This window comes from Bufo gargarizans, chromosome 7 (assembly GCF_014858855.1).
Source record: "Bufo gargarizans isolate SCDJY-AF-19 chromosome 7, ASM1485885v1, whole genome shotgun sequence".
NCBI lineage: Eukaryota > Metazoa > Chordata > Amphibia > Anura > Bufonidae > Bufo > Bufo gargarizans.
The window spans coordinates 102521943-102534742 of NC_058086.1; positions in this window are offsets into that span (position 1 = coordinate 102521943).

Below are 12800 nucleotides of genomic sequence, written 5' to 3' on the forward strand. Positions count from 1 at the left end.
TGCGGATCCGCACATTGCCAGAACTATATAGAAAATGCCTTTTCTTGTCCGCAACTGCGGACAAGAATAGGTCATGTTCTATAGGCTCTACAAAAAAATGCAGTGTTCGCCCGATCAGGCCTGATCTTGTGCGCACACTTGCGTTCAGTCTGCCCCACAGCAGTGACAGATTTTTTTTCTGATCACTGCAAAAACACCATAAAATCGCTGCGGCTCTATAAAGATCACTTTTGAGGGGCATGGTAAGTTCATAGAAGATTTTTTTTTTGGCGCTAGTGACAAGTTAACTAGTGACAAAAAATAAAATCTCACATGAACTCACCCTCACGGCATCCAAATGCGTAAATTTTTTTAGACATAACTTATATTCCAGACTTCTTCTCACGCTTTAGGGCCCCTAAAGTGCCAGGGCAGTATAAATACCCCATTTTGGAAAGAAGACACCCCAAGGTATTCCGTGAGGGGCATGGCGAATTCCTAGAATATATATTTTTTTGGCCCAAGTTAGCGGAAAATGTATTTTTTTTTTTCTCTTACAAAATCATTTTCCAATAACTTGTGCCAAAAAAGAAAAAATATTCTAGGAACTTGCCATGCCCCTCACGGAATACCTTGGGGTGTATTCTTTCCAAAATGGGGTCACATGTGGGGTATTTATACTGCCCTGGTATTTTAGGGGCCCTAAAGCGTGAGAAGAAGCCTGGAATCCAAATGCCTAAAAATGCCCTCCTAAAAGGTACTCATTGGAATACCTTGGGGTGTCTTCTTTCCGAAATGGGGTCATTTGTGGGGTGTGTTTACTGTTCTGGCATTTTGGGTGGGGCTAAATTGTGAGCAACCCTGTAAAGCCTAAAAGGTACTCGTTGGACTTTCGGCCCCTTTACGCACCTAGGCTGCAAAAAAGTGTCACACATATGGTATCGCCGTACTCAGGAGAAGTAGGGCAATGTGTTTTGGGGTGTATTTTTACATATACCCATACTGTGTGTGATAAATATCTCTGTAAATGACAACTTTTTAATTTTTTTAAAGCAAAGTTGACAATTTACAGAGATATTTCTCTCACCCAGCATGGGTATATGTAAAAATACACCCCAAAACACATTGCCCTACTTCTCCTGAGTTAGCGGAAATAGATTTTTTGCAGCCTAGGTGCGTAAAGGGGCCGAAAGTCCAACGAGTACCTTTAGGCTTTACAGGGTTGCTCACAATTTAGCCCCGCCCAAAATGCCAAAACAGTAAACACACCCCACAAATGACACTATTTCAGAAAGTAGACACCCCAAGGTATTTGCTGAGGGGCATATTGAGTCCATGAAAGATTGAACTTTTTGTTCCAAGTTAGCGGAAAGGGAGACTTTGTGAGAAAAAACAACAACAAAAAAATCAATTTCCGCTAACTTGTGCCAAAAAAGCGGAATACCTTAGGCTGCCTTCTTTCCAAAATTGGGTCACATGTGGGGTATTTATACTGCCCTGGCATTTTAGGGGCCCTAAAGTGTGAGAATCCAAATGCCAAAAAATGCCCTCCTAAAAGATACTCATTGGAATTTGGGCCCCTTTGCCCACCTAGGCTGCAAAAAAGTGTCACACATGTGGTATCGCCGTACTCAGAAGAAGTAGGGCAATGTGTTTTGGGGTGTATTTTTACATATACCCATGCTGGCTGAGAGAAATATCTCTCTAAAATGACAACTTTGTATAAAATAAAAAAAATGGGAAAAGTTGACTTTTACAGAGATATTTCTCTCACCCAGCATGGGTATATGTAAAAATACACCCCAAAACACATTGCTCTACTTCTTCTGAGTACGGCGATACCACATGTGTGACACTTTGTTGCAGCCTAGGTGCGCAAAGGGGCCCAAATTCTAAAGAGCACCTTTAGGATTTCACAGGGCATTTTTTACCCATTTGGATTCCAAACTACTTCTCACGCTTTAGGTCCCCTAGAATGCCCAGGCAGTAGAAACACCCCACAAGTAACCCCATTTTGGAAAGAAGACACCCCAAGGTATTCCGTGAGGTGTATGATGAGTTTGTGTAAAAAAAAAAAAAAAAAAAAAAAAAGTGTGCACCCCTTCAGGAATTTGTTTTTAGAACAGATTGGCTGCTGTGGCACCGCGCGACCTAGTCGCCGGGTTTCCCCCAACGGCTCGTTACCACCCGTCTTGGAAGGGGGAGAGGGCTGCCTTGTGTAACGAAGAACTGCTCGCGGTGAAATGGAGAGACAAGCGTGACGTTTACATGCTCTCCTCCCATTCACGCAGACATGACAATACAAATTGAACGAGCAACCAGTGTCATTGAAAAGCCTCTCTCGTTCCACAACTATAATTTGCTCATGGGAGGGGTGGACTTCAATGATCAGATGTTGGCTCCTTATTTACTTTCCCGCAGGAGCAGACGCTGGTATAAGAAGGTGCCTGATTATTTTATTCAATTGGCACTGTATAATAGTTTTGTTCTCTACAGTAAGGCTGGGAGAACAAGATCCTTCCTCAAATTTCAGGAAGAGATCATCGAGAACCTCCTGTATCCAGGAGGTTCCGTGGCCCCAACCACCAGTGTAGTGAGCCGTCTACACGAGCGACATTTCCCCAATGTCGTTGCTGGTACCTCAACCCACTATACCTGACACCCGCTATTTCTGTCCTGACTACCCTGACCACCCTGCCCTATGCTTAGGTACACTATTAGCATAGGGATTGCGTCACACAGGGCTTATAGGGCCCTTTCACTCACAGCTGCTGCAAACCTCTCCTTTCACTTAGGACAAAGTGCAAAATGTACTTTGCCACATCTCTGGGCGATTTGCACTTTGCACATTGTCCCATGGAGAAGGAGAGGTTTGTCCTATAAAGGTAAAAAAAGCAAAACAAAAAAAAAGTCACCGGTAAGCAAAAAAGTTAATGTTCTGTTCCAAAAGTTCAATAAAGTTTATAAAAGTTAATGTTCTGTTCAAATGTTATATAAAGTTAATGTTAATAAATTTATTTTATGTTGCGGCCTGTTTATTTTATATTTTTATTTTTTTACCTTCTAGGTGGACCAACCGATGAACTAGCTGCAGCACTGATGTGCATTCTGACAGAAGCATTGCAAGACGAGATTTCTCCTATGCAGTAAAAAAGATATGTTTGCTGAGGCTTATGAGCTGAGGGGCGGTGTTCATATGCTTTGGCAAACACTTTGTGTATATATAAAAAAAAAAAATATCCCGGCAATGATTTATTCATCCACATCGATTGATATGAATGGAGAAATCGGGTTTGCCAGAACATACGAGCTGAGTGGGTTTGGATGTTGGGCGGAGCTCCTATGTCCTGGCAGACGCCTTTCCCCTTCTTTTCTTTTTTCTGGCAGAGATTTTTTCATCCACATTGATCGATGCGAATGAAGAAATCTGTGCCGTTCATTTTTTCTTTCAGCCCAGACGCTGAACGAAAAAAAAATCTCATTACCCGTATGCTCAATATAAGGAGAATAGCAGAAACTCCTAATGCTGGCCATACATGTAATGATTGCGGAGACCCTCAAATGCCAGGGCAGTACAAACACCCCACAAATGACCCCATTTTGGAGACACCCCAAGGTATTCACTGAGGGGCATATTGAGTCCATGAAAGATTGAACTTTTTGTCCCAAGTTAGCGGAAAGGGAGACTTTGTGAGAAAAATAAATAAATAAATCAATCATTTTCCGCTAACTTGTGCCAAAAAAAAATAATTTCTAGGAACTCGCCATGCCCCTCATAGAATACCTTGGGGTGTCTTCTTTCCAAAATAGGGTCACTTGTGGGGTATTTATACTGCCCTGGCATTTTAGGGGCCCTAATGCGTGAGAAGTAGTTTGAAATCCAAATGTGTAAAAAAATGCCCTGTGAAATCCTAAAGGTGCTCTTTAGAATTTGGGCCCCTTTGCCCACCTAGGCTGCAAAAAAGTGTCACACATGTGGTATCGCCGTACTCAGGAGAAGTTGGGCAATGTGTTTTGGGGTGTCTCTTTACATATACCCATGCTGGGTGAGAGAAATATCTCTCTAAAATGACAACTTTGGATAAAAAAATGGGAAAAGTTGACTTTTAGAGAGATATTTCTCTCACCCAGCATGGGTATATGTAAAATTATACCCCAAAACACATTGCCCTAATTCTTCTGAGTATGGCGATACCACATGTGTGACACTTTTTTGCAGCTTAGGTGGGCAAAGGGGCCCAAATTCTAAAGAGCACCTTTTGGATTTCACAGGGCATTTTTTACACATTTGGATTTCAAACTACTTCTCACACATTAGGGCCCCTAAAATTCCAGGGCAGTTTAAATACCCCACAAATGACCCCATTTGGGAAAGAAGACACCCCAAGGTATTTTGTGATGGGCATAGTGAGTTCATGGAAGTTTTTATTTTTTGTCACAAGTTAGTGGAATATGAGACTTTGTAAGAAAAAAAAAATCATCATTTTCTGCTAACTTGTGACAAAAAATAAAAACTTCTATGAACTCACTATGCCCATCAGCTAATACCTTAGGGTGTCTACTTTCCGAAATGGGGTCATTTGTGGGGTGTTTCTACTGTCTGGGCATTGTAGAACCTCAGGAAACATGAAAGGTGCTCAGAAAGTCAGAGCTGCTTCAAAATACGGAAATTCACATTTTTGTACCATAGTTTGTAAACGCTAAAGCTTTTGCGTTTATACACTTATTGCATTTTTTTAATCAAAGACATGTAGAACAATAAATTTAGAGAAAAATTTATATAGAAATGTAGTTTTATTTGAAAAATTTTACAACTGAAAGTGAAAAATGTCATTTTTTGGCAAAAAATTCGGTAAATTTCGATTAATAACATAAAAAGTAAAAATGTCTGCAGCAATGAAATACAACCAAATGAAAGCTCTATTAGTGAGAAGAAATGGAGGTAAAATTCATTTGGGTGGTAAGTTGTATGACCAAGCAATAAACCGTGAAAGTAGTGTAGTGCAGAATTTTAAAAAGTTGTCTGGTCATTAAGGGGGTTTAAGCTAGGGGAGCTGAGATGGTTAAGATTCCCCAAAACACATTGTTTTCGCATGAACCTTTTTAATCAATAAAGAAGAATATGTCTTATTTTGAAAAAAAAGACCGTCTCAAAGTGGTTTTGGAGCACCGAAGCAGGACCTTTTTCTCTCTTGCTTTTTTTTGGAAGCTTTCTTCATTGGTATTATTTATGGCCAATCTTGTAAACTGGCCAAATGGTACAGCTCACTTAACATTAGTTGGGTGGAAACTTGAATGGTGTAAAAGGGAGTTGGTGGCCGTGGGGTTTCTAAAACCCTCCGTCACCAACTTACCTTCCTTAATGGATACCAGGGCGTCCAGGAATTATAATTTTTACCTCCAAATACATATGCAAATTTCATATTCATCTAATTACTAATTACTCTATTGAGGTATTCTACGAAATCACTGAACGTACCTTCGTCACTACGCCACACGATGAAGACATCATCCAAAAACCTAAAATAGGTGTGGATATGTGGAAGATATGGGCTGGCAGTCAAGTATTACAAATTGTATCAACCACATGGTCACGATTTCTTGAGTGCCCTGTTACACTATTTATTATTTATTTATTGCATTGAGTGAGTGGTCTCAATACACAGGTGCACCGATTTGGGGTCCATTTCTCCTAGTGCGACATCTTATTTAACTATCGAAGTATATGTATCTATCTTCAAAACCTGCAAAGTAGAGGTTGGCAAAGGTGCAAGCCACGGGCGTACCCATAGCAGTACCGTACCTTTGCCTAAACCAACTGTTCCCAAACATGAAGGCATTGTATTTTAGTATTAGGGCAAGAGCCTCTCCAAAGAAATTTTAGAAAATTTCACTTTTGTTCTTTAAGATCTCAATTACTTCCTCAACGCCTCCATCCTGGGGAAAACGCGTATAAAGGCTCTCACCATCCAGGGACACCAAATGAAATCGTTCCTGCCACTGGACAGATCTTAATGCCAGTAGCAGGTCGGCTGTGTCCCTGAAATGTGAGGGCATCATACGTACAGTTGGTCTAAGAAGCCAATCAATATATTTGGAAAGGGGCTCAGACTGACCCAACCCCCGAGACAATGGGTCTCCCTGGGGACTGGGTCAGTGACTTATGGATCTTCAGGAGAAAATACCAAGTAGTTTTTTTTGGATATAATGGAAAGAGTTTTTCTGCTCTATTTCTCAATGTAAAATTCTTCTCCACATACTTATGCAACAGACTCCGCAGACTTCCCTGAATCCCATGAGTGGGGTCCCTCTTTAATTCCTCGTATATATTAACATCTTTTAATTGTCTGTAGGCCTCACTGATATAATAACTTTTACTCAAAAGAATCACGTTTCCCCCCTTGTCCGCCGGCTTCACAATGATATCCTCGTTGCTTTGTAGCCATTTCAAATCCAGTTTTTCTTTTTCCGTGATGTTTTTCTTAGCCTGGGGGTAAACCAGGGCCTTTACCCCTTCCAGGACTTTTCGCTAAAAAACATCAATACTGGAACTAGCGGGCGGGGGGGGGGGGGGGGGGGGGGGAGTGCATTTACCTATAAAAGGGGATAGGTGTGCTTGACTTGTGAGCTGTGGCCAGAGGAATGGATTTGCGCGCGAAACGGCCATCGCCGCTGCCTGTTCGTTTGGTTGCACTGTATCATGTCTGCTCCTGACAAGTGGTTAATAAAGCAAATGAAAACGCTGATCGGTGAGTGCCGCCGGAGTATTTTCTTTTGTTGTATCTTAACTTAAAGGGGTTGTCTGAGTTAAATAAATATATTCCAGTCAGCTTTATAACCTATATAATAATACTTTTGTAAAGTACTCTATTTAGGGCCCTTTCACACTTGTGTTGTCCGGATCCGGCGTGTACTCCACTTGCCGGAATTACACGCCGGATCCGGAAAAACGCAAGTGTACTGAAAGCATTTGAAGACGGATCCGTCTTCAAAATGCGTTTAGTGTTACTATGGCACCCAGGACGCTATCAAAGTCCTGGTTGCCATAGTAGGAGCGGGGAGCGGGGAGCGGGGGAGCGGTATACTTACAGTCCGTGTGGCTCCTGGGGCGCTCCAGAATGACGTCAGAGCGCCCCGTGCGCATGGATGACGTGTTCCATGTGATCACGTGAGCAGCATGCTGCGGTATTTTCTCCGGCCCAAAAACGTTCCGTTCCGGAACTGAAGACATCCTGATTCATCCTGAACGGATTTCTCTCCATTCAGAATGCATTAGGATAATCCTGATCAGGATTCTTCCGGCATAGAGCCTTGACGACGGAACTCTATGCCGGATCCGGACAACCCAAGTGTGAAAGGGCCCTTATCTATAACATCTTGTTTCTCCGGTGCTGATTCGGGTCACGTAACGAGCGATGTCATCCAGCAAGCTCCTTGTGCTGACTTTTCGTGTACAGGCTTATTCCTGCCTTAGGGAGTGGCCCGGCTCTGTACATGAAACGTCAGAGTCTTGTGTGCCAGCCCCGCTCCCTCTGTGTGTGGCTGTCGGCCAGCTCCTGTGAGGGATCGCACATGTGTATTGACCCACTAGGTAAAGGTGGGCACTACACAAGGGTTAATATGTCTATTGCATTAATGTGATGTTTAATGTGCATTTCCCTGTATTATCTGGGTGTCAGGCCTGTCAAGGTGTAGTTTAGCCTCCCAGGCGTTAGAGGGAGCTAGAGAGCCCTAGGTATATATAGGTAGGCCCAGACAGGGGGAGAAGTAGTTGTATGCCAGGGGACTAGAAGTGCCACCTAGTCAGCCTGAAGCTCCTGAGGCTAAGCTTAGCTCAGTAGAGTCACCCCAGGAGAAGAATCTACAAACCGGATTCCAAAAAAGTTGGGACACTATACAAATCGTGAATAAAAACTGAATGCAATGATGTGGAGGTGCCAACTTCTAATATTTTATTCAGAATAGAACATAAATCACGGAACAAAAGTTTAAACTGAGAAAATGTTCCATTTTAAGGGAAAAATATGTTGAATCAGAATTTCATGGTGTCAACAAATCCCCAAAAAGTTGGGACAAGGCCATTTTCACCACTGTGTGGCATCTCCCCTTCTTCTTACAACACTCAACAGACATCTGGGGACCGAGGAGACCAGTTTCTCAAGTTTAGAAATAGGAATGCTCTCCCATTCTTGTCTAATACAGGCCTCTAACTGTTCAATCGTCTTGGGCCTTCTTTGTTGCACCTTCCTCTTTATGATGCACCAAATGTTCTCTATAGGTGAAAGATCTGGACTGCAGACTGGCCATTTCAGTACCCGGATCCTTCTCCTACACAGCCATGATGTTGTGATTGATGCAGAATGTGGTCTGGCATTATCTTGTTGAAAAATGCAGGGTCTTCCCTGAAAGAGATGACGTCTGGATGGGAGCATATGTTGTTCTAGAACCTGAATATATTTTTTTGCATTGATGGTGCCTTTCCAGACATGCAAGCTGCCCATGCCACACGCACTCATGCAACCCCATACCATCAGAGATGTAGGCTTCTGAACTGAGCGTTAATAACAACTTGGGTTGTCCTTGTCCTCTTTGGTCTGGATGACATGGCGTCCCAGATTTCCAAAAAGAACGTTGAATCGTGACTCGTCTGACCACAGAACAGTCTTCCATTTTGCCACACTCAATTTTAAATGATCCCTGGCCCAGTAAAAACACCTGAGCTTGTGGATCTTGCTTAGAAATGGCTTCTTCTTTGCACTGTAGAGTTTCAGCTGGCAACGGCGGATGGTGCGATGGATTGTGTTCACTGACAATGGTTTCTGGAAGTATTCCTGAGCCCATTCTGTGATTTCCTTTACAGTAGCATTCTTGTTTGTGGTGCAGTGTCTTTTAAGGGCCCAGAGATCACGGGCATCCAGTATGGTTTTACGGCCTTGAACCTTACGCACAGAGATTGTTCCAGATTCTCTGAATCTTCGGATGATGTTATGCACAGTTGATGATGATAGATGCAAAGTCTTTGCAATTTTTCGCTGGGTAACACCTTTCTGATATTACTCCACTATCTTTCTACGCAACATTGTGGGAATTGGTGATCCTCTACCCATCTTGGCTTCTGAGAGACACTGCCACTCTGAGAAGCTCTTTTTATACCCAATCATGTTGCCAATTGACCTAATTAGTGTTAATTGGTCTTCCAGCTCTTCGTTATGCTCAAATTTACTTTTTCCAGCCTCTTATTGCTACTTGTCCCAACTTTTTTGGGATTTGTTGAAAATGAATGAATGAAATGAATTTGAAAATTTTAATAAACGTATTTTTCATTTAAAATTATACATTTACTCGGATTAAACGTTTGATCTGTAATCTACGTTCTATTACAAATAAAATATTGGCATTTGCCATCTCCATATCATTGCATTCAGTTTTTATTCACAATTTGTTTAGTGTCCCAACTTTTTGGGAATCCGGTTTGTACCTCCAGGGAGCAACCTGCAGCCACCTTCAAACCCAGCACAGAGACAGGACACCCAGCTCAGAGAAGTAAGCTAAGAGGCAGAGGTACTTTAATATAAAGCAAGGGTCAATACTGGAGGAAGATTTGTATACCAAGGATTAAAGCCAGCAATTAGGCACCCGGGCCTTGGGATCCAGCCAGCTAGAATAGCTGAGGGGATAGTGCAGCATAGTACTGCGAAGCATTAACTGTTTACCCTCCAAGTATCTTGCAAGATTTATGCCTCCCATATTGTGAAGTCAACCTGCTGTGCATTTGTAACATAAGGGACTACATCATTATCAACTGTCTGTACAAAGTTGGACTGTTCTTCCAAAGTAAAGCAACGTTTGGTTTACCATCTGTGTACTCCATTACTACTCCTACAAACCGGTGTGCCACCATTACAGACACTGGCGTTACGATCCTTAAAGGGACTTTGCCTCAGGCACTCAAAATACCTGCAGCATCCAGTGCACCTCATTCACCATCAGGCCTGGTCCCTATCTACAGAGCGTGCCCCAGAGGAACTTGTGTCTCCCTCTCCTTCACTTCTGCATGTCAGCCCAGGGTTCCTCTCTAAAAGTCAGTAACCCTCGATTACCCATAACCGTGACCTCACTATCGCAATACCTTGCAGGTCTGGCGTGCTGCATAAATTGGCATCACGAACAGGATACGATCATTCCTGCGCCATTCCGGATACAAAAACTGTGTGCCGTTATTTGCCATTAGAGTGACCAAGCCCTAATTGTTTTATTAAAAATTGCTGTGCCAAAGAGAACTGTAATAATTTGCGTTGTGTAAAGATTATATTGCTTAAGCCACCGCTTGCTGTCAGTGAATAGACAGCGATTTGCTCAAAGATGGCCGCTTAACTCTCGCGAGACTTGGAGCGAGCACCGCCGGAGTAAGTACTAACTTTACCCTTTACTGGCCCCTTCCGATTGCTATACCGGAACGTTCCCGACCCCTGACAGGGTACCGGAGAGGGTTCCCCACTAGCAGCAAGAGACTTGACCGAAAAAAAAACTGACATTGTCGCTCCGGTCCGCTCCGTTGTCATTTAAAGGGCCATACCCACCTAGTGACACCATGTCCGCACCTAAAGAAACAGGGCAGGTGACCCCATTCGTACCTTCTGAAGTGCCCGCAACCGACAATAGGGCACCTGCTGCCGCAGCAGCATCATGCCTGATGCCACTAACCATGCCGTATTATTTTGGGGCCCCTGGTTCCCACGATATTCAGGGGAAGCCCATAAGTTAAAGGACTTCAGAGACCAGATACTAGCCTTGTTCCGGCTCTACCCTATATCTGCTGAACAACAAATGAAGATCCTCCTAGATCAGTTAGAAGGGGCCGCCCGCAGGGAAGTCATGTCATGGCCCCGTTCTGAAAAGAGTAGTCTGGAGCAGATTTTTGATCGCCTCGGCACCACATTTGAGGCCAGAACGGTGTCCGAAGTTAAAATGCGATTCTTCAGCAGAAAGCAGCAGCCTAGGGAGTCGCTCCGCGATTTTGCCCTGTCCTTGCAAGAGACCCTGAGGGCTGTGGTCCAGGTGGATCCCAAAGAGGCTGAGGACCAGAACAGGACTCTTAGAGAACAGTTCATTGCGGGTATAAGTACTGAGCATTTAAACGGCCAGCTGTGGATTTTGTCCGCTCAACACCCCAACTGTACATTTTTGGACTTTAAAGAATTGGCCATCAGTATACTATGCCAGAACCCTGCCGCAGGGCCAGTAGCCTCCCCTGAACCTCAGGCTTGTCAGCCAAAGACTGTCAATGTGGGGCCCGCTGGAGTCAGTCAGGCCACTCAGGCTCCAGTCACAGATGTAGTGGCAGCACTCATGGAGCAAGTGAACCATCTCACTCTAAGCTTAGAGAAAGTATGCAAGAAAATAGAGGAGTGGGAGAGACCATTGTTACTGGAAGATGAAGGCCCTTTTCCTCCAAGACTCCCACCTGCATATAGGGATGTATATCCAAAAGAACCCGATGGGCGACCGAGTTACCTGTCTAGAAGTAGAAAGCAGCCTGTCTGCCACTATTGTAAGAAATATGGACATACTGAATCAATGTGCTGGCAGTTAAACGGGCAACCCCTGAGGCAAAGGACCGCCCCTCGGGAGGTAGAACAGTAGGTCCAAAGGATCCAAGCTGGATGCCTAAATATGTAGGATCCTGTCCAAAAATTAAAACATGTATCAACGGGATACCCTTTGAAGCCCTGCTGGATACTGGGTCACAGGTCACCCCCATTCAACGACCTGCTTTTGACAAGTTCTGGGATCCAAGTCTCCTCACCCAGCCACCAGAGTCCTGGCTAGATATCATTGCCATCAACGGTAAGCCAGTGAAAGTCCATGGGTAGTGGGAACCTACTCATCAGGTGGGAAAAGCCACCTTACCACAGCAAGGCGTGATTGTGGTACAAGCAGGAGATAAAGGAGGACACCCTGTGATCCTAGGGACTTATGTCCTTAAAAATTGTTACTCCGAAGTACTTGACGCATTGAATCAAACTATATATTCAGCCTCGTCTGCTTCCAGAAGAGTCATTCAAAAGACTTTCAGCATGCTGTGTGCTCAACAAAGGTTTGCCAACAAAAAAGGAGAAATTTGTACTGTCCGGATCCGGGATAACCGGCCGGTAATTCTTCCTCCAAATTCCCAGATGATCCTGTGGTGCCGTGCGGTGTTAGGGGTTCAGGGCCAGGACTATCAAGCCCTAGTGGAACCTATTCAAATTGAGAATCATCCCTTCGTACGGACAGCCAAGAATCTGGTGACCGTGTCTCAAGGTAAAGTGCCTGTCCATTTAATTAACTTTGGTGATCACCCTGTTACTCTTTTTAAACACTGCCCCGTTGCTCAGCTTTTCCAGGTGTCTTTCCAGGATGTCATCCATCTGCCTGCCACGGAGGCGTCCCAGACCACACAGAGCAGCAGCACCACCGCCAGCACCCCTACGAAATCCTGGTGGGAAGAACTTCATGTGGAGAACGAATCCACCCCGAAGGAGCAAATAGAGGGAGTTCTGAATCTGGTGAAAGAGCACCACAAGGCTTTCAGCAAGCACTCCATGGACTACGGAGAGGTCAGTGTAATAAAACACACCATACCTACTGGCTCTCATCCTCCTATCAAGGAGAGACACAGGCCCATACCGCCTGCTACCTATCAGTCTGTGAAAGAGATGATACAAGAGATGAAAGACTCTAATATAATCCGGGACAGTCATAGTCCCTGGGCTGCGCCCCTAGTTCTTGTCCAAAAAAAAGATGGCAGCATAAGGTTCTGCGTGAACTACAGAAAAATC